This window comes from Myotis lucifugus, unplaced genomic scaffold, assembly GCF_000147115.1.
Source record: "Myotis lucifugus unplaced genomic scaffold, Myoluc2.0 scaffold_582, whole genome shotgun sequence".
NCBI classification, from domain to species: Eukaryota; Metazoa; Chordata; class Mammalia; order Chiroptera; family Vespertilionidae; genus Myotis; species Myotis lucifugus.
The window spans coordinates 234,923-257,144 of NW_005871630.1; the positions used below are offsets into that span (position 1 = coordinate 234,923).

A 22,222-nucleotide genomic window follows, 5' to 3' on the forward strand; every position below is an offset into this window, starting at 1 on the left:
CGACCCCCAGGGCGGCCCCCCGGGGTATGGGGACGCTTACCCGGCCCCCGGCCCCGAGGGGGCGCCCCAGGTCCCCCTCCGGGAGGTGGGGGGCGCGGCCCCAAACTTTTTCCTGGTGGGGCCAGAGAGGGGGACGCATTCGGGGCGGGAAGGCACCCCCCTTGCCCGCCGGTGCAACGCCCCCCCCCCCCCTCCGGCCCAGGGCGGGCTCCGGGTCAAAGGTCAGCTCCGCGGGACTCCGGGGAAGGGCGGGTCCCCGGGGTCGGAGGCGCCTTTCGGGGAGGGAATAGGGGCGGTGTTCCCTGGTGGGCTCCCCGCGGGACGGAGCCTCGCGCGCCCCGTCTGCTGGTGTCCCACCCTCGGGCCCCCCCCCCCCCACGCACGACGTTCGCCCCGAGGTGTGCAAGAGCCGTGGCCGACCCAGGTGCGCCCCCGACGGGACCCGTCGGGAGAGGCAGGCACTCGGCCAGCATCCCCACCCACGCGGTGGAGGGCGGTGGACCCCACCCGCGAGGAAAAGAGGTTGGGTTTGCGGGTGGGGAGCAGCCTTCCGCGGGGCCTGCGGGGCCACTTCTTTTTTTAAAAAATTTATTTTAGTGATTCTTTACAGAGAGGAAGGGAGAGGGATAGAGAGTTAGAAACATCGATCAGCTGCCTCCTGGGGATGTGCCCGCAACCAAGGTACATGCCCTTGACCGGAATCGAACCTGGAACCCCCGAGTCCGCAGGCTGAGGCTCTATCCACTGAGCCAAACCGGTTAGGGCAACCGGGGCCACTTCTTTGGGAAGGAATTCATGGCTGCAGCCACCAGTGGTGCCCACGTCTGTGGGAACCATACATAGATTTATTTTTTTAAAAAACACAAAAAACAGGAAGGGAATGCAGTGAAGGTGCGGATGATGGGGTGCGACCCACAGGAACCGTCCCGAATGTGTGGGCCTCCCCCCAGAGAAAGGCCATGTGCGTGTGTGCTAGCGTTTCGACTGGAGGGTCCCTGTCTGATTCCCGGTCAGGGCACATGCCCAGGTTGCCGGCTCCATCCCCAGTAGGGGGCGTGCAGGAGGCAGCCGATCCATGATTCTCTCTCATCATTAATGTCTCTCTCTCTCTCCCTCTCCCTTCCTCTCTGAAATCAATAAAAACATATTTAAAAAGAAAACAGGGCCAGTGACACCGTGCAGAGCAAGAGCGGAGCGGCCTGCTGGACACCTCGGAAGTTCCAATATGGAGTCACTGTGGCCATGAGGGTCGTGTCCAGTGCTGTCAGGACCGAGGTGACGGTGTAACAGGAACGCTGGAGTGTGGCTGTGTCCCCAGTCGCGCCCGGAGCCCTGCCGACTTCCGCCCACCGGGCAGGTGCCACGGCTGCTGGTGCCACGGCTACGGCCGCCGCCTGACTTGAGACCCACGCCCTCTGCCACGTGTGGACGCCGCCAGTGACCCAGACATCCCACCAGACACTCTGCTGCTGCCGGCGCTCCCCTCCCCTCTCCGAGGGTACCATGCGCGCGGCTCTATTGGCTCATGGGAGGCATCCGCTAACACACCGGCGATGTGGACAGACCCAGCGGGGGTGAGTGGCTTTTCCCGGGGACACTCCGTTGCTCACGGCACGCACCTCGGAGTGCCCCACGGCTCTGACAGCGACAGCTCTGCCACCCATGCAGCCACAGCGTGGCTCTCAGGGATCCGTGTAACAGCACAGCGGACGAGAAAGAACTCAGTGGGAATTCCGTCTCAGAACGACAGAAACAGGTGACACGTCAGGAGAGCGGTGGCCGTGGGAGGGTTAGCGACTGACACAAGGAAGCTGGGAGGGGGGTGCTGGTGGTTAGGATCTGTTCTTTTTAACTGGATATTGGTTACCAGTGGCTCCATTTGTGAAAATTTATCAAGCCGTTCATATATGATATGTCCCTCCTCTTTTTATTTTTTTAATATATTTTTATTGATTTCAGAGAGGAAGGGAGAAGGAGAGAAACATCAATGATGAGAGAATCATTGATCGGCTGCCTCCTGCACGCCCCCCACTGGGGATCGAGCCCGCAACCCGGGCCGGGCAATGCCCTTTTCCGAATGCATGTTAGATTTAAAAATCGAAACCAAGCCCTGGCCAGTGCAGCCAAGTGGTTAGAGCGTCGCCCCGGGCACGGAAGGGTCTCGGGTCCAGGGCTTGTACTGGTTTGCAGGTTTGATCCCTGCCCCGGTTGGGGGAGGCAACCAACCCATGTGCCTCTCATCGATATTTCTCTCTCTCTCTCTCTCTCTCTCTCTCTCTCTCTCCCCCTCCTTTTCTCCCTTCCACTCTCTCTAAACATTCAATGGAAAAATACCCTCGAGTGAGGATTAACAAAACAACCACCAAAAACAAAAAGACGAGTGACTCCTCTCCCCACAGGAGCCTCAGAACTTCGAGGCTCCAGACGGGGGCCCCTGGCTACCTGCCTCCTGGGTGAGGCGCTTCCCAGAAGAGGTGGCCCGGACTGGCCCCTGAAGGCTCGCAGAAGGGCGGGAAGGGTTTCCTGGGCAGAGGGAACAGCATCTGCGAAGGCGAGGGGCACAGAGACCCTGGGCAGCTCGGGAAGATTGCCTGGTGCATTTTGGTGGCCTGGGGCCCAGGCGGTGGTGGGGTCCTGCAGGCAGCTGGCTGTGGGGTGGAGACAAATGAGACTCATCAGTGCTTGGCGGTAGCTGTGTTTTTAAGCCCCGTAACGAGGCTGGAGTGCCGAGAGGGTGAGGGAGGTGCTCAGATGTTACTTCCTTAAAATTCACACGGCTCTCGGGGCTTCAGGGACCCCTTTCTGCCGGGGCTCAGAGAGGTGAGGTCGTGGGCAGATTCTCATGACAAGAGGATCTGGGATTTAAACCCAGGACATGGGTCTCCCAGTCCCGGGCGCCTATGGAGGGTTCCGTCTGTCACTGAACCCCACGGCGTAAACATTCCCCATCAGTTGAAACCGGCATCGCACAGCTAGCGAGTGACAGGATGAGAGCGGTGTGCACACACATGCACTTGGCCGTGTCCTTTGGGGGTTATCAATCAGGCAGCGGCGGAAACCGCGGGCCCTGGCTCCGCTCCCAGCGTGGCTGCACCCCAAGAGCCATCGCTGCCCAGAAACCCATTCGCGGCGCTGGCAGAGGCACGGGCCGAGCGTGGCTCTCGCCTCCTCCCCGGCTTTGAGCAACATCTTGGTTTAATCTGGGCCGTTTCCACGGGCAAAAGAAACGGGCGTCTCGTTGCTCCAACGCGTCTTTAACCACCACGGAGGCTGACCGGCGCTCCCCGTGCGCTTATTAGCGTTCGCATTGCTTTCTGTGTGACTGCTTTCATGACCTGCACTCATTTGTTTTCGTAACAGCAGGATTGTTTATTATACAGAAAAACTAAAAAAATAAATAAATACATAAAGCATGTCCAACAATGGCCTGTTTGCGGTACGTGCCACGGGCGCCCTGTGAGAGGCCCACTCGGAGGCCTAAGTGGAGTGTGATCTTCGTGACCTAATATTATGTCAAGAAATAACAATAATGAGGAAAACAGAATTGCATGTGAGCGTGCAGGTCCACACAGCAGTTCCTGTAACTAAAGATCAAAAGGAACTAAATGGAAGTGGATGTTGTGTTTGGTGAACTTTTTCTTTTCCTTTTTTAGGAAACAGCTGAGATGGAGAGGAATAAGTGTACCAAAGGCTGAAGGGATAGGGTTCCTGCACCTAAACTTGACCCTGATGTGGAGGGTTCTCTCTTTTCCGCGTCCAGCAAGGCTAGGGAGCGGTCCGGTTCCTGAGTAGGGACGGCTGGGGATTGAGAAAATGAAAGGAAGAGACAGACACAGAGATGGAAGGAAAAGCTGGGACCGGGTGGGAACGCTGCCCTCTTCTGATGGAGAGACAGGGACCCAGCACCGATACAGCGTGTTTATTTTATACCCCAAATACCAGGAAGTTTCGTCATAGGTCAAGATAAAGGAGATTATGTGCATTCTTGTAATGTCAGTTCTGGATGGGGTCACATTCTTTCCTGGTGCTTGGCTGGATTTACATAATAAAACCCACTCCCGGCACCTGGGCTGAAGGTCAAGCTGAGAACACTTCTGCCTTTTGGCAAAATGTGTTTCCAGGACGTGGTTTGCCTACCGCCCTGGATTCGGCTGACAATTTATTAAAGAAATGCCCATGCGCCTTCCCAGGGGCTCTCTACACCCTGACTTTCTTGGCAGCCAGAGTAAAAACCACGTTCTGACCGCTTCTGATGTTTAACCGGGAGAGAGCGTTCTCCTGGCTGCGCGTCCCTCTGCAGCTCTGCGTAAGTCAAAACGTGACAGCACATTTGCGTGTCGTTTGCAGAAGATGGGACTGATTTCCAGGGAGGCCCCCCACCCTCTGAGCCCCGGTCGGGGCAGGATGACACCCCCTCGGCTTCATTTCCAAGCAGGAAGCCATTCATCACGCCCGCTGTGACGGCCCAGCTGTCCCTCATCCCAGAGCGGCCGCACAGCCATTGCTCTCCGGGACAAACAGCTCTCTGTCTGTTTGAAAGATCGTTGTTGGCACCCGGGGCCTGTTTTTCTCCAGAAAACAAATGGCTTTGATGCCGCCCAGCCTGTGAGGACAGCGTCCTGTGGGTCTTCGTGTGCGGCTGCGGCGCACCATGGGTGGTTTCGGGGGGCAGCGGCTGCCCTGGCCCCTGCCCGCCCCTATACCCCTGGCTCACTGGCGGCAGTCCCCGGGCCTTTGCACGGCTCCTGGACCCAAGACATCCTGGTGTTTCCTACCTCCTGTTTCTTTGTTGAAGAGTTGGCTTCCTCTCTGCCCCTGGCCTCCGGGCTCCCAGAGGGAAGGAAGCCTCTGCACCCTGTGGCGGGCAAACATCCTGCTGAGTGCGGGGATGGGCCGAGCTGCGTTCCTAGCAGGTGGCGATGCAGTGACAAGCGCCGGGCTCGGGGTCAGAGTCACACGGAGCATCACAACCACCTCTGAGGAGACTGTGGCTTAGGGATGTGGCACCCAGGTGGCTCCCCGGGCCCTGCCCTCTGCCGGCCCCAGAGCTGGCCCAGTGCTGAGAGCCAACTCCCTCCACTCCGGGCCACAGGAGAGGCCACAGGTGGGAGCCTGACCATGGGGAGGGGCACGCAGCGCCGCCATAAGCGTAGTCCCGTGGGCGTGGCAAACGTGATTGACAAAAAGATGAAAAGCGCCAGTCCAGCGTGGCTCAGTGGTTGAGCGGCCGACCCATAAACCAGGAGGTCACGGTTCCATTCCCGGTCAAGGGCACATGCCCAGCTTTCGGTCTCAATCCCCAGTGTGGGGCGTGCAGGAGGCAGCCGATCCATGATTCTCTCTCATCATTGATGTTTCTATCCCTCTCTCCCTGTCCCTTCCTCTCTCGTTTGTATACAGAAATCCAGGGGTAACTTTCTTATTATAGTGTGAAAAAAAGCATTGGAGCTCCTGTGGTGAGGAAGAAGAAACCGTCCATAGCTGAAGGGAGAGTAATTTTGTTTTGACAAAATGAGAGAACTCTGCTCTGGTTCTGGAAAAGCTGCCCCTGGAGCGTGGAGACGGCCAGCGTGTGTCTGGGCTTTTGTTCGCGCCGTTTCTGCTGGTGTCAGCCGTCAGTGCAGGAATGAGGCTGCAGAACAGCAAACAGGCTGATAACAAGCATCTATTTGTTTTTCCACCTTTGTTTGAAGAATTCCCCGCTTAGGAGCCTCGCAGAAACAAAGTTCTCCTTCTCCCACCCCAGGGTGCTGGCCGGCCACCAGGTCCGCCGACCGCAGGTTGTGTAGAGGGAGCTGGTGATGGAAAGGGGCAGGGTTGGTGGCGAATCCAGTTTGTTGGCGGTTAGAAGCAACGGCAGCAAACACGTGGGATTCCTGGGGTCTCTGCTGGCAGCCGAGCGAGCCGTGGCATCCGGTGTTGAGTGGCACGTGGCACGTGGTAGTGATATCACCGGATGGTTTGTTTTGTTTTTTTAATATATTTTATTGATTTTTTACAGAGAGGAAGGGAGAGAGATAGAGAGTTAGAAACATCGATGAGAGAGAAACACCGATCAGCTGCCTCCTGCACACCCCCCACTGGGGATGTGCCCACAACCAAGGCACACGCCCTTGACCGGAATCGAACCTGGGACCCTTGAGTCCGCAGACTGATGCTCTATCCACTGAGCCAAACTGGTTAGGGCTCACCGGATGGTTTTGGGGCCTGAATCTGGCTGTGGCCCTGGCTACTCCAGACACCCCTGTTCCAGCCCAGCCTCTAGGCTTGGTCTGCAGTGTTCCTGATGACCTACCGGCTGCCCAATGCCATCCCAGTGCATTTCTTGCTAATTACATCCTCCAGAGCTGGTTCCTGGCGCTGACAACTAAGAGCGCTGATGGATGTGGAGATTGTTAGAGGCTTAGAGGGGGCATGCACCTTCCCCTAACGATGTGGGCACTGAGAACAGTGGCCCGCATTTCACGGCATCTGGATGTAAGGTCGGAACATGACTTTGGTTGCCTTTGGTGGGAGGTAAAATAGTTGTAGTTGTGGGTGAGATGTTTGAGTTGAGTTCAGCAAAACCAGGTTTATATGGAGAGAGACAGGGTACATGGGTGTCCTGAGCATCCAAGGGGTGGGATGGAGTGGGCACTTTGGGGACTTAAGCCCAGCCCGTGACTCCCTCTCCTTTGAGAACTGTACCTTTTAGTAAAATGCTGCATTTTTAAAAATATATTTTTATTGATTTCTGAGAGGAAGGGAGAGGGAGACAGAGAGAGATAGAAACATCGATGACGAGAGAGAATCATGGATCGGCTGCCTCCTGCGTGCCCCCCACTGGGGATCGAGCCTACAATCCGGGTATGTGCTCTTGACCAGAATCAAACCCAGGACCCTTCAGTCCACAAGCTGACGCTCTATCCACTGAGCCAAACTGGCTAGGGCAAATACTTTTTTAAAAAAGTACAGACCTTGCATCTTACTTCTTTAGTTCTAAGCACTTTATATTTCTCTTTTTAAATATATTTTTATTGATCTCAGAGAGGAAGGGAGAGGAAGAGAGAGATAGAAACATTAATGATGAGAGAGAGTCACCGATCGGCCGCCTCCCGCACGCCCCCCTCTGGGGATCACGCCCGCAACCCAGGCATGCGCCCCCAACCGGAATCAAATCCGGGACCCTCCAGTCCGCAGGCCAATGCTCTATCCACTGAGACACACCAGCTAGGGCAATATTTCTTATTGTAATTCTGAATGGAGTATTCTCCCATTGTGTTTTCTAATTGTGAATGCTGAGATAAAGGAAAGCTATAAGATTTTCCAGACCCATTATGCACAACTCTGTGTACATTATGTACAATTACATGTATTGCCCTGAGATTTATACTGGAAACACGCACAGACACGGGAACACAACAGCTAGCGTGCCATACGGAGGAACGTTGAGTAAATATAAGACGTGTCCGCACTTCGGAATGTCACGCGACTCTTTACATCTGTAAACATGAAGGCTGTTGCAACAGAGGTACTTGCTTCCTAAACGAACTAAAAATGAAAGCAAGGCACAAAATGCCGATAGGCCAGCCTTTGTTAACATATAACTGCATGTACGCGCGGAGGAGCGTTGGGAGAAAGGTATTTTCATTCGGGGAGTGGAAGTTGTAGATCTTTCTGACGGGGTATGTTTCACTCTCCACAAACATTACTTGCTCATTAAAGAAAAAAAAAAATCGAACCCAGGCCATGCAGAACTTGTTTGCACAAACCAGCCATTGTTTCTTTGTTTCGATCCGTGCAGGCGTCTGATCTACTTTTAACTGGAACCACATTGCGGAGAGCTGGGGAGCGGGAGGGGGGAGGAATCCATCATCCCATCCTCCGGCCGTAACTGGAGTCGGGTGGCTGCGTCGCAGTATTTCACATGCAGTTTACACAGCCCGTCTCGGGCCGGCTCAGGCCTGTAACCTGATTTCGTTCATTAACATCCGGTCGTAAACGTGCTCCGTGGCCGCAAAGCCTCCGTCTCGGGTGGCCGATAAAACACCGCGGGCTGGGGAGCCGTCAGCGCAGCCCTTAGGTGGTGAGTGAGCTCGGTTCGTTGCTGTTAGAAGAAATACTGCAAAGACTGCGTCTTTGTTCTGAGCCTCTCCACCTCGGGGATCGCGTCTTTAGGACGGAGTCCCAGAGTCGGGCGAGCGGGTCAAAGGGCACTTGGCTCCGGGGAGCCCCTCTCTAAGTCGGCTCAGCCGCCCGCCCGCCTTCTGGAAGGATCCAGGCTCTAATCAGAGGCCCGAAGTCCCCTCGGGTTCCGGCCGTGTGGCAGGGGAGCCGCGGGGCCTTCCCAAGCCCCGAAGACTTGCTAAGCGACACGGTCGGGGCCGGGAGTCTCCGTGGGTCTGTTTTTCTAGAAGGAGCTCGGCAGTCTCTCGCATTGAGTCATGTTTTAGGAAAATCTGGGTAGCTGGGAGCCTTAGGAAGCGCCTGCTTCGCCTGGCCAGGAGCAGGCCCCGGGCCTCCCCCCGTCCAGGGCTTGGGGGCCGCCCCTCCCTCCTGCAGCCGGTGGCAACCGGGAGTTTATGCAGTGCCCGCCTCGCTCTTGGCCCCACGGGCCCCGTTCTACAGATGAGAAAACCGCGTCTCAAAGAGGGAAGGGACTTGCAAGTAGCAAACCCTCAAGGAGCTCAGAGTCGGGGAGACTATGCCAACCGGCCGTTCGGTGCCAGGGAGGCCCGAGGGCCGTGGGAGCAGGGCTCTCCGTGTGACCACAGGCGGGCGCCAGGCGGGCAAGGAAAGGAGCAAGCAGAACGGTTCAGGCAGGTGAGCCGAGCCTGGCTCTCAGGAGAGTGGGCTCCCACCTCCTGGGTAAAGACAAGTATATAGTCCTGGCCAGTTTGGCTCAGTGGATAGAGCGTTGGCTTGCGGACTGAATGGTCCCGGGTTCGATTCCTGTCAAGGGCATGTGCCTTGGTTGCGGGCACATCCCCAGTTGGGGGGGGCGGGGATGCAGGAGGCAGCTGATCAATGTTTCTCATCGATGTTTCTAACTCTCTGTTCCTCTCCCTTCCTCTCTGTAGAAAATCAATAAAATATATTTTTTAAAAATACTTTTAAAAAGACAAGCATGTAAGCAAACCCCAAGGGAGCATGATTGGGGTTCCCTGTGCGCACAGAGCCAGGGACTCGGCACCTGTGTCTCTCCTGCTGGCTGAGCTCTGCCCTCACGGGCCTCTGGCTGGAGGACCGTCGGCAAGTCACTCATCCGGGCCTCATTCTGGGTTGGGGGGTTAGATCGGGGAAGGAGTGGGAGTTTCGAGACCTGTGCTCAGCACATGGAAAGTGGTAACTATGACGACGGAGGAGAAGGGGGGGACGGGGGACGGGGAGGGAAGTCTCGGGAGACTTCGTGGAGACCCTGACCTCGAGCTGGGAAGCAGATGAAGAGTTCCCAGGCCGAGAAGAGGGGGGAGAGGCGCCGAGGCAGGAAGAACAGCAGGGTTTGGAGAGAGGCCGGGCCCTGCAGGTGGCCTGCTGTCTCCATCCTCCATCGTGTTTAGCCATTTCCCTGTACGTCTTTGTGGGGCCCCGACCCAGGGCTGGATGGATGAGCTGGGACGTCGCTCGCTGGGCTCTGTGGGTTCCCGTGGGCTGGGAAGCTGCCATTCCCAGAGGCAGGCGCTGGGGTCAGTGTCCCCTGAGCCCAGGTGCACACTGTTCAGGGCCCAGTGGCTCCTCTGGCCGGCTGGCCCCTGCCTTCCTTCCAGCCCTGGGCTTCGCTCCTATCTGTGTGGTCACAGGGTGGGTGTGGCCAGGAGAGGCCTCCCAGGTACCACGAGCTTTACTGCCAGGCCCCGGAGGACTGCGGTGTCTATGGCGTGGCCGTGGCCATGACCGTGGCCGTGGCCGTGACCGTGGCCATGCCCAGGCTCTAGCCGGCCCCACACCGCCCAGGGCAGCTGGGCACCAGCAGAGGGACTCACTGAACCCCTGCTGGCTCCCTGATGTGGGCGGGACCACGCCCAGGGCTCCCGGCTGCCACAGGAAGCCCTGGGACACTCCGCGCTGTCTATTCCCTTCTGTTTCATCTTCAGCTCTTCTCTCTGCGTATCTGGTGCGTTGCTTACTCACCCAGTCACGCAACAAGTGCTTTACTGCACACCTGCTGTGTGCCGGGCACTGTCCCAGGTGCAGAAGTGACCCAGACAGACAAAATCCTGCCTCCAAGAGGCTGATGCTATGGGGGCGGCGTTCCCATTCAGACATGAAACACCCTCCCTCCGCCTGTGGCTGCCACTGCCTGGCCTGGCTGGTCCTCCCTGCTAGCGGGCCCTCCCCCCTGGCAGGCCCTCCCCCCCTGCAGTCCCTCCCCTCCTGCGGGTCCATCCCCAGGTGGTTCTGACTTTCCGGAGCACTGTGGTGACAGGGTGGCCCACCTCAGCATTGCCCGTCCCAGCCCGCCCTACGCAAGCCCCGGGCCCCCTGTATCTGTGGCGTTAGTCTCAGCCTGAATGTAACGCGCGCGGATTGACTGAGCCCGGGGGAAGGCGGCCTGCGTCTCGGATTTCGCAGTTTATGAGGCTGACTTCAGCATGACCACATTCCGCGTGCTCTCATGTTTCAGATCACCAACACCTCTCCCTCCCTCTGGGATTTTGGGGTGACGCAGGGCACGGGTTGGGTGGTCTGTGGGGCACGTTGGCTGCTGGCTTCCCCTCTCGTCAACCTGACTGGTCTCTATGGGTCCCTCTCCCCGGCTTTCGCCCGGCCAGCCTGCCCAGCACTGACTGCCCCTCTCTCTCTCTCTCTCTCTCTCTCTCTCTCTCTCTCTCCACTGGCCGGGCTGCCCTTTCATCTCAGGGAAGGAGCTCCTGTGTCCTGCGTGCACCTACACAGAGTGTCTGAGGGAAGTATGGGGAATGCGGGCAGGCCTGACCCGTGCACGTGTCTGATCAGATCAGCCGGCCTGCCTGGGCCATGTGCTTGTCCCTCCGGCAGTGGCCTGGGCCTCCGCAGCCCCCGTGGCTCACACCCAGGGACTCCAGGCTCAATGCAGACCAGCCCAGCCCTGGTGAGCTGTAGCCATGGCCCGGGCCCTCCCACAGCCCTGAGACAGGAAATCGGCCACGGCACCGAGGAGAGGGCTCAGCGGGCCCGTGCGGCCGGGGGTGGGGTGGGGTGGGGGGCAGGCTGCTCCCCTCCCCCTCCTCCTGGCTCCCTGTCTGGAGTCCACCCGCTGAAGCACAGAGAGTGGCCAGGAGGCTGACCTGGGCCGTGGTTAACCCTCCCGCCTCTGTAAGGTCTCAGGGAGGAGAAAGGAGGGGACGGGCGGGGCCAGACGGGGTCGGGACTCTCCCGAGAGCAGGGGTGACTCAGGGTGCACAGTGGGGAGGGGGGGACTGTGGCCCCTTGACTAGAACCCGGACACCGGCCTGCAAGCCGATCTCAGGGAGCCGCACGCAAGCCTGGGTTCGCAGAGGGACATTTGTGGAAATGCGGTAAACCACATGGTAATCACATGAAAGGAACTCAAACCCCCGAGGGGCAGTGCCGTCCCACCTCCCAACCCCAGGCTCCTCTCTCCACCCGCCCTCCGCTCCCGTTCGCTCACCCCGAGGGCTTCCCAGGGCTCGCGGCAGAGATGCCCCTGTGCTTGGCGTTTCCGTCAGCGCGGGGTTTATACAAAGCGAGCACATGGGCACGCCCGTCGGTACATTCCTTCCTACCTTTAAGTTGGAGTAAGCAGCAGATCATCCGTCCCAGGTCAGTAGTCCCATCGCATCCGTTAGGCCAGTGGTTCTCAACCTTGCCTGCACATTAGAATCACCTGGGAATCTTTTTAAAATCATGAGGCCCAGAAATCAGGATTTTAAAAAGATTCCCAGGTGATTCTAATGTGCAGCCAAGGTTGAGAACCACTGAGTTAGGCAAACCTGGGTCCATTGCAAACACCCTATTTTAAGGCCTCACAGCTGTGGACGCGCTCAGGATGAGGCCAGATTACATTCTGGTGTGGGATGACCTGGAGGCGCCCTGACACCCTCCAGCCATTGCTTATTCTGAGGACAGAGGCCTGGGCTGCTCTGGGCCCTGAGGCTCTGCCAGGGGAAAGAGAAGGCGGCGGCGATTTGCATGGCCACACGGCAGTGAGGCAGGGAACGCGAGGGGGTCCGGACGCACGGCCCCATTCCTGGTGGCACATTTGCTGGTTCTGGCTCGTGCGGGGACCTGGGAGCCAGGGGGACGTCGGAAAGGCAGCGTGGGGCTTAGGACACAGGAGACCAGCCTGGGAGGAGACCTGCCTCAAACCCACCGCCCGTCGCCTCTCCGCATATTTGCCAGATGTCGAAGCTACACGGACAGGAGGTGGGAGAGCCGGGCTGGGACCTCGGGAGGACAGAGCTGGCTCTCCTGTCGTCTGTCAGGGATGAGGAGACCAAGTCCCCAACTTCTCAATGAGAAGCTCAGGAGAGCACTATGTGGGGGACAGGGGTGCCCCGGAGACAGACAAGTATGCCTGCAGCTGCCCCGAAGCCCCTCCCCCGCTCACTTCTGGTTGCATTGAGATGAAAAGCCCTCAAGTGATTTATTCACAGGGACAGTTCTGTGTGTAGCTTTTTCTCACTTAAGCAGGAATATTTTCAGGAGGTCAGGAAGAACCAGCCCCGGAGGGGGAGAGGGCCACCCAGAGCCTCCTGTTTTCCACGCACAATGTCCAGCATTCAGTGAAAATTACTAGACACGAGAAGAGCCCAGGAACCCTGACAAGTCCTGAAGAGAAAGACAGGAAGGATGCCAACCGCAGGCGACCCGGACATGGCAGTGAGCAGACCAGACTCTGAAATAATAATGACTCATATGTCAAAGGGAATGGAGGAAAGTGTAAGCAAAATAACGAAAGGTAGTTTTTTCCAATTGGAAATTGGAATCTTTAGAGAAAAAGAACCAAATAACCAAACGGACGTTCCAGATACGAAAAATTTAGAATCCACTGAAAAGGTTTAGCAACAGAGTCAGACTCAGCAGAACACAAGAAAAATGAAGTCAGTAAAAATATATGTATATTGAAACAGAAAAAAAACACAAAAGTGGATAAAAACAAACAACAGAGGCTAAAAGGCCCATAGGACATAATCAAAATGCCTAACTAGCATACATATCACCGGAGCCTCAGAAAAAGAGGTGCAGAGGGCACAAAAGCAACACTCAGATTATGGCCAAGAATTTTCCCCAAACAATGAAAGACGCCAACCCACAGATTCAAGAAGCTCAATCGACCCCAAACAGGGTAAACACAAAGACAACCACGTTTGAAGCACAGACTAGCAGAAACACAAACACAAAGAAAAATCTTAAAAGCAGCTGCGGTGGGAGCGGGGGTGAGGAAAATGCTTTATCTTCAAAAGAACCTTGACGAGTCGGGGTGGGCAGAGGCAGGGCGGGCGGGAGGGCGGGGCAGGCGGGGACAAGAACACCCTGTGCTGACCACAGGGACACGAAGATACTTCAGACACGGTCCCTCCCAAAGGAGCTCACAGGCGAAGAATGAAACAGGGTTGCAATTCTTGTGGTTAGTTCACGCCAGATGGACACGCGGGGGACAAGGAGACCCACAGGAGAAGAGACTCAGACTGGGGTGCAGCACAGTCTTCCCAGAGCGAGCCTCCGCCTGGAGTCCTGGGGAGCAGGTGAGAGCCACCTGGGAAGAGAGAAGGCTGCTCCGACAGACACCACCACTGCCCCCCAGAATGCCACCTCCGCCCCACAGCCTGGAGCCCTGAGAGTGGAAGGTCCCTTTTCTCAGGATTCCCCAGAACGGCTCCTGGGAACCCATCGCCCCAGCAAGCTCTGCAGGAAAGGGAGCAGGCACAGGCCCTGCCGGCGGCACAGCCCCGAGCCCTCCCCTCCCGCACTCTGGGCTCTCGCTGCAAGCAAGGCAGCTCCTTGGATGGCGAGGCCGGCTCCCTGCTCAGCGTTCAGAAGGTTAACTTTGGAGGTAAAGGCAGTCTAGCATCCTTGCCTGGAGGCATGGGCCATCCTCCCAGCTGTCCACGTAACACCTCTGACTGTCAAGCAGTCCCAAAGAAGCCATGTAGCTGACCGCCACCAGGCACCCAAGGCTGTCCGGACAGTGAGCTGGGGACTGGACATGAGGGAATGGCGGTCCCAGGCCTGCCCTTGGCGAAGGTATTTCCTGAGATGGATGTGGGGCCAGCCACGGGGTGGAGGGTTTGCAAAGCCCTTTCTGTTTCCTCCCCACGGGGTTGACTTTACCAGCGGTTCCCCACCCCACCCCCCTCACCCCAGCCTGCCCTGCTTCCCGAGGAGCTCGTTATTGTGATAGAAGAACACTGGGCCTGCGGAGCTCTGTTGGTTAGAGCATCATCGCTGTTACACCAAGGGTGCGGGCAGGGTCCTGGGTCCGGACACACACAGGAAGCGACCATTCAATGCATAAATAAGTGGGACCACAAACCAATGTTTCTCTCCTTCTTCTCTCATCAATAAAACGCAATTTAAACAACATTGGAACCGAGGTTGTCCAAAAGGCACGAAACGAAACTGGAGGTCTCCGGTCTCCTCGTTCTATGCCTCATCTCGAAGGAAGACAGTTCCCCAGGTTGCCGTTTTGGCAATGTAGCGTCACGGTGGGGACAGAGGCCAAACTAGCAAGAAACAGGCCCACACTAAAAAGGGGGAAGTGTGTGTGCATATTAAGGACTGTCTTACTGAAGCAAAACTGAGCCCCAGGTTAAATCCGAGGCCCTCCCTGGAACCCGAGGCCCACCCCGGGACCCGAGGCCCTCCCTGGAACCCGAGGCCCACCCCGGGACCCGAGGCCCTCCCTGGAACCCGAGGCCCTCCCTGGAATCCGAGGCCCTCCCCGGGACGGCGTGTACCTCTCACGGCCGGCCCCACACGTGCCTGATCTTCCTCGGGGCATGAAATCACTTTAATAAAACTTCCTGGCGTTCCAGCAAGCGCGCATCTGTTGGCAATTCCCAGGTCTTATGACCTCATTGTGGAGCCAGGGAAAATGCAAAATGCACTTCTTACACTTTGCTGGGAAATGAAACCGCCCGTAAAGATGGGAGAGACCAGCACGAATTTGTTCCTAGTTACACAGAATTCATGAGACTTTAGAGCCGACCCAAAGCAAAGGGTTCTGAACACGACGTCACCAGCAGGAGGGTCGGGCCCCTGAGCGGGGACAGAGCAGGCCACGCCCCTCGGGCAATACCTTCTCGGTAGGGACCCCCAGCTCCATTATGTTTGGAAACGACCCAGTTCAACACGAGCAATTTCTCCCCCAAACTGAGAGTGACAGGCCTTCTTTTTCTTATTTTGACAATTTTGAGTGGAAAGTTCCAAAATGTGGACGGCACTCCCATGCCTTTAGGAACAGGGTGCGCTCACTGCATCCCGTTTCTCTGGCATGGTTTCTTTCTTTTTAAATATATTTTTATTGACTTCAGAGAGGAAGGGAGAGGGAGAAACATCAATGATGAGAGAGAGTCATTGATTGGCTGCCTCTTGCACGCCCCCCCCCCCCCCACTGGGGATAGAGCCCGAAACGCAACCTCGGGCATGTGCCTATCGAACCTTGGACCCTTTGGTCTGCAGGTCGACGCTCTATCCATTGAGCCAAACCAGCTAGAGCAATGTCCCCGTATTTGTGCTTATTTCCCTGGTTTACAAGGTTTCTTCTTTTATTGTTTCCTTCCTGTTTAGAAAACTTCCTTTAGTAATTTTGAAAGATAGGGCTGCTGACAAAAATATCTCTTCGTTTCCCTTAACGTGGTAATGTGCTGGTTTTCCTTTTATTGTCTAAAGCAGGGGTCCTCAAACTTTTTAAACAGGAGGCCAGTTCACTGTCCCTCAGACCGTTGGAGGGCCGGACTATAGTTTAAAAAAAAAAAACTGAACAAATTCCTATGCACACTGCACATATCTTATTTTGAAGTAAAAAAACAAAACGGGAACAAATACAATATTTGTATTTGCATGTGGCCCGCGGGCCGTAGTTTGAGGACCCCTGCTCTAAAGAATAGTTTCCCTGAGGATAGAAGTGTGAATTCCCCTCCCCCAACCCTTGTTAAACGTCACCACTTCCTTCCGACCTCCAGGATTTCTGATGAGCAATCTGCAGTGATTATAATTATTCCCCCCGAGAGAAGGTGCTGTTTCTCTCTTGCTGCTTTCAGGATTTTATTCTGTCTTTCGTGTTCGGAATTTGGGCTCTGAGGGGTTCTTTGGGTTTATCACACTTGGCATTTACTCGGCTTCTTGACGCTGTAGGTTTGTGTCTTTTGCCAAACGTGGGAAGCTGTCGGTTATTATTCCAGCTCCGCCGGTTCTCTCCTCCTTCCAGAGCCTGACCTCACACACATCAGATCTCAGGTTGTGGCCGCGGTCCCGGAGGCCCTGCTCATTTCTCCCCGGGTGTCTCATCCAGGTTGTTCCTGTGAAGTAATTCCTGTTGTTCTGTCTCCTGGTTCACAGATTCTCCCTTTTTCTCTCTCTCCTGTTTCTTCGCTGAGAATTTCCCTTTTTCCATGTGTTTGAAGCATCTCCCAGTGCTTGCCGAAGCGCGTTCACCGCGGCTGCTTCGGGGTCTTTGTCTGACAGACCATCTCCCACCTCCGTCTGTCCGTCCTCCCTCTTAAGATTTGTTTATTGTCGGATTTCCTTCCGTGGAGACCTTGCTGGTTCTCGGTGGTGCGATGAGTGATTCCCAGCCGACACCGGATGTGCTCAGATTACACGTGAGATGCCATCTGATCTAAACCTCTGTCCCCTCGCTTCCCCCTGCGCTCTGGCTGGACGCGGCCCTGTCCTTCCTGCCAGGGGAGGGGGAAGGGCTGGGGTCCTGCCGGCCCCCCTGCACCAGGAAGGGGGCCCCTCGTTCCCACCGGGTGGGGTGGGGTCTGGCTCCCCGAGGGGCCCCCTGAACCCTCCGGCGGGAGGAGACAGAAGTGCTTTGTTACTGCTCCCACCCGAGCCACAGGGCAGGGGAAGGTGACGGCCCCGGGGACCTGGGCCTCCTCGGAGCGACCGGGAGAAGGAGGGGTGCCTGTCAGGGCCACGCTGGGGGTACAAGTCTCGACTCCCCGCGCGTCTCTGCTGACCCATGCGAGAGGGGCCTCGCGCCCCGGCTCCCCCACCCAGCCCCCCTGGGGTGGGGGGCACTGCCTTGGAGGGGGGTGGGGGTGCTCCTTGTGTGCCGCCCCCTGAAGGCAGGGCAAGCCCGCTGGGGCCCGCCGGCTTCGGGGTCCCCTGGCTGCAGGAGGGGGTGCCGGGGCAGTTGTCTCCACCTTGCCTGTGGGGAACCCAGGCAGCCCCCTTTCTTCCCGCCCCCCAGACCGGCCCCCACGAGGCTGAGGGCACCGAGGGGACTCCCTGAGGCCTGCGCTGCGGGTCTCCAGTCAGCCCACCAGCTTCTCTCCACCTTCCAGAACCTTCTTACATTTGTTTTGTACAAAATGTGCAGATTTCCTGTTGTACTTGCAGCGGTTCTCAACCTGTGGGTCGCGACCCTTTCACAGGGGTCGCCTAAGACCATCGGAAAACACATATATAATCACATATTGTTTTTGTGATTAATCACTATGCTTTAATTATGTTCAATTTGTCACAATGAAATTGGGGGTCACCACAACATGAGGAACTGTATTACAGGGTCGAGGCGTTAGGAAGGTTGAGAACCACGGAGAGGGAGGGAGAGGGAAGGCACCTCTACCCACCGTCCCAGAAGCAGACAAGCCTCCCTGGGCTGGTCTTGCAGCTTCCTCTGAATCTGTAACTACGTCCAGTTAAAAGTTCAAACGGAGTTGCCACATGGGTGTCTCACCTATTGGTTCAAGTGTCAGAATCCAAGGAAGATATTTACCCAAAGGCGGGGGCAGGCAGGGGAGTCGGGGGGGGGGGGGGGGGAAGGCAGGTCTTGGGGTGGGGGGTAAGTTGTGTGTGTTGGGGGGGTTCATGCTGGCCTCCAAGGGGGGGGGATCAAGGCAGCTGGAACCAATAGCACGAACCCCCCCAGCAGCGCCCAGAGAGCTGGGGCTGGGCAGGCAACTCAGACAGACTGGTGGGGGGTGTTTCTGAAGATTATGAAGCACTTTTCAAATTAAAGGCATCAGTACTGCTAGCCAGAGGGGTGGGGGCAGGGGGGGGCGTCCCTGGCTTTGATTCTGGGCCTTCCAAGCCCCGAGGCACATGTGGAATGCTGGAGCCGGAGGGGAGGGCCGTGGGGACCCTCTGCCTGGCCCTGCGCCCAGCAGGAAGTGGGGCCGCAGCGCAGGGGGGGTGGAGGGGGTGCAGGCGAGCGAGGGGGAGAGGCTGGCGGGAGAGGCCCGCCGAGGGGCCCTGGGGCGGACTCTGGCTGCAGGAGAGGGCGCATCTGGAAAGCATCACTGGCTTCGACCAATCAGGGTTCAGAGGCCAAACAAAGCCGCAGTGAGCGCCGCCAGCCGGGCTGCTCCCCTTCCGAGGGGGGCGGTGCGTCTGGGGCTCCTTTTAGCTCCGACGGCCTCGGGGAGGGCGCCAGCCTTTGCCCTCACAGGACACACTCGCCCTCTGTAACTCCCAGGAGGTGGCTGGTTTCCTGAAAACAGAAACCTCAGTCTGTTCGTTCCTGAAACAGCCCCGGTGGGTGCTGGGGACTCGGGCAGAAGCAAAGCTCAGCCTCTCGCCCAACGCCCGCTGCCTTGTGGCCTCAAGAAGCGGGGTTCACGCCCGATAGCAAAAGGGCGCCCACCCCCACGCGGAGGCCACCCCTTCCTGGGGTCCCTTAGGTGACGCCACCCTCCCCTGCTCTCCTCCTGTCCCTCCCCACGTTGGGTTCCGGGTGCTTGGTCCTGGATCTCTGCTCTTCTCCCCCAGCCCCTCTCCTGGACCGACTCCCCGGCGCCTGGGGCTCCACTTCCCGTCTCTGCTTCCCCCTCCCCAACTCCCAGCCCCAGCCAAGCGCCTTCCTACACCCCGACACACATCCAACATCGCCTCTCATATCCAACATCGCCTCTCGGTGTTCTCTGGGGTTCTCCGGACTCAAACTGCAATGCATTCTGGTCGGGGCTGAGTGGACACCCCACCCCTAAGCCTGTACTGCAGCCCCAAGCCCAGGACCTCAGCACGCCACTGTAGGGGGGGCTCTATGGGGGTCATTCAGTTGAGATGAGGTCTTTAGGGGGCACCGTCATCAAACCTGCCCGGGGTCCTTATGAGAAGAGATTAGGGCACAGAGGGGCGCCCACGTGAGGACACAGGGAGGGGACAGCTGTCGACAGGCGAGGAGAGAGGCCTCGGAAGGAGCCAGCCCTGCCCACACCTCCATCTCAGAGTCCGGCCTCCAGGCTGTGAGACAGTAACTGTGTGTTGTTCAGGGCACCGGGCTGTGCTCCTGTCACGCCGGGCGCTGTCAGTGAGCACACACGTCGCCTGCTCTCCCCACACCCTGGCTCCCGCCTGTGACAGACCCCACCCAGCCGCCAGGCCAGAGAGGAGCTCCAGGTTCACTCCCCGCTCCCCGCTCCCTGCTCCCCGCTCCCCAATCCCCGCTCCCCGCTCCCCGAGGTATCGCCACAGTCAGCCCGGAGCCCGGCCCAGGAATCTGGCCGCGGCTCAGTGTCCCGACGCCCCTGCGGCTGCGGCTCCCGGCCTTGGGCTCCGTCTCCTCTGGACGGTGCTGTGAGGCCAGCAGCACCCACAGCACCTGGGAGACGAGAGCTGGAAGGGAACAGACGGGGGATCGATAGTATCGCACAGAGCAGACACCCCGAAATGCCACCATGCCGGTGGGGGGGGGTGCGGGCAGCACAGCACTTTCTGCGCCCCCACAGATTAGAGGGGAGCAGTCCTGTCACTAGAGTTTCATGGGCCTCGGCAGCAGCAGGAAAGACGGTTTGGGAATGTGAGGCCTGATGGCTTCCCCAGGCGGCAGGGAAACTATGAAATGGCAAAACCCGACCCAGAAACAGGGAAAGGAGCCGTCCTGTGAGCAGCGCGGCCTAAAAATAGCCACGGGGTTTCTGTCCGTCTGATCTCTCACTGTTGATGGCTCACGGCCCCGGGACGGAAACACTGCTTCTGCCCAAAGGTCCGCCTGGCTCTCTCTCGAATCCAGGTGGCCAGCCCGTCTGGAGGCGTCCAGCTGCCGGAGTGTCGGCCCCATAAACCCGGGCGCCCGGCCGGTGGGTGCGGAGGGACGTGCTTAGCGTTTCCCAACCCTTCCCGCCCGGTCCCTCCAGCAGCCGCTGCAGATCTCCCTTCTCCCGCCTCCAAGGGACCTCTCTTCGTGTGCGTTTGAAAAGGAAGGGCGAGCAGGGCTCCACAATGGGAGAGGCAGGATCTGGTCAGAGGAAGCGGCCCCGAGTTCCTGCAAGCGCCTAATTGGGAACAGGTTTGGGGGGGGGCGTCCGCGGGGAGTCAGCCACGTGGTCTCCGACTGCGGGCCTCCCACGGAATTCTTTCCTGCGATGTGGACATAAACCAGCACAGCGCCATGCAGAACCAATTACGCGCTCCCTCCCCAGGGGCCCACTCAGCTGGGGCGGCAGGACCCGCTCCTCAGGGCGGGGGTGGGGGGTGGGGAGTGGGAGTGGGGGCGCCCAGGTGACCCGCCCGTGCCCAGCGCCCACGCCTGCCTTCCCCCCACAAAACCCCACATCATTTATCATGAAACCTCCAAGGGTGTCGTGGGCGTTCAACAAATTACTGCCCAAGGAGTGGGAGCAGCTGCAGCGGGAGCTTTTGGGAAGGGTGAGGCTCCATTTACAGTAAAACGAGAGGAGAAGCAGGACTTCTCCTCCCAGGTATCACTTTGCAGCCGCCCCCGGTCTTTGGTGCCGGCGAGGGAGCTGTCGGTGGGGCGGGAGCCGCCGGTGGGGGAGGCGGCTGGGATCTGTGTAAATGGTGCGCTCCTAGCTTTCAGCATAAGTCTGCAGGGTGCCCGAAAGTCCTGACCTTGAGCCGGGCCGTGTGACCTGGTGCAGTGTCTGTCCCAGGGGCTGAGGTCGGGGCCTGCAGCGCCGGGAGAGGAGGACGTGCAGCGCGCACTCCCCGTGTGGAGGCTGCACGGGACTCACAGGCGCTCGGCCTGGGCTGCCTGGTCCCCGCCGACCGGCCGCGGGACCCTGGGCGGGTGCCGAGCTGAACGGGGCCTCTCACCCACAGGGCGCAACCCGGCGTGCAGCTCCCGGGTGTGGGGATTTCGGACAGAGCGGGACGCAGCCAGGCCCGCCGCTGCGGTTCTCGGAGGGTGACACCCGCTGAGCGCTGGTTAGCAGCCCTTGGGCGCCTGGGGCAGGCTGCTGGGGCTGTGAGAGGGAAAGGGGAGCCTGCATTCACCCAGCAAATATTTATTTCCTGGCGGCCTTCTAAGAGCAAAGTGGGGCAAAGCAAATGGACACAAATCTGTTATTCATCAGGGTCCCCGGGGCCGCCCCCAGCGGGCCTCCCAGCGCCGCCCGCCCGCCCGGAGAGGCCCTGGCCCAGCGCCATCCCAGGTGAGGGGTGGGCTCAGGGTGTCCCTGTCCCCCTGTCCGGATTCCCCACGCAAAGCCCAAGCAAAAGGCCGCTCTTTGGAAAGGGTGTGGGAGATCCTGGGGCTGCTGTAGGGGTCTAACGCCTGGCTCTGCTGACCGACTGCGGTCCTGCGAATGCTCTGCCCGCGTCCCCAGCCCATGGCACCCGCCCACCCTGGGGCCTCCTCAGGGCTCAGGGCTCTTCTCTGGCTGGCCCTGCCCCGCTCCCGCCCCTCCTCCTGGTGACCTTCCCTTTGGTCATTACTAACTACCCACCCTCAGAGCCCCCTGGGCAGGGACCGTCTGAGTCACCTCCATGCCTCGGCCGTGCCACCCCCTCAGTTTCATTACCGGGAGGCGGTGGACAGGAGGGAGGGGCACAGTGCCCCCCAGAGTGCCCTGGTGGCGGGCAGGCCCGGGAAGGTCACTCCTTTGGACCCTCGATTGCGTTTAGATTGTTATTTGCGTTTTCTTGGTGGAGTTCAGTGGAGAAACCGATGGATTTGGGTTCCAACTCAGATCCCGAGCGGCCGCAGCCAGGGGCGCTGGGTTCTCCCGAGGCCGCCGCGGCTGGAGGGCGGGGAGCGGGCCGTCCAGGGCGGGCGGCAGGAGGGCACCGCAGTGACCAGACTCCGAGGAGGACCCTGAACCGGGACAGGGGCCAGGCACGCGGCACAAGAACCGGATCGAGGAGAAGGGCCTGCTACTTGACTGACATG

The 22,222-nt window shown here is 58.6% G+C and overlaps 1 long non-coding RNA gene across 1 annotated transcript; it reads left to right on the forward strand.

Moving 5' to 3' along the window:
- The first annotated feature begins 180 nt into the window (after positions 1-180).
- On the forward strand, positions 181-1,908 carry LOC111823600. Its single transcript, XR_002826669.1, has 2 exons — positions 181-221; positions 1,157-1,908. It is a non-coding gene; the product is annotated as an uncharacterized LOC111823600 (long non-coding RNA).
- The last annotated feature ends 20,314 nt before the right edge of the window (positions 1,909-22,222 follow it).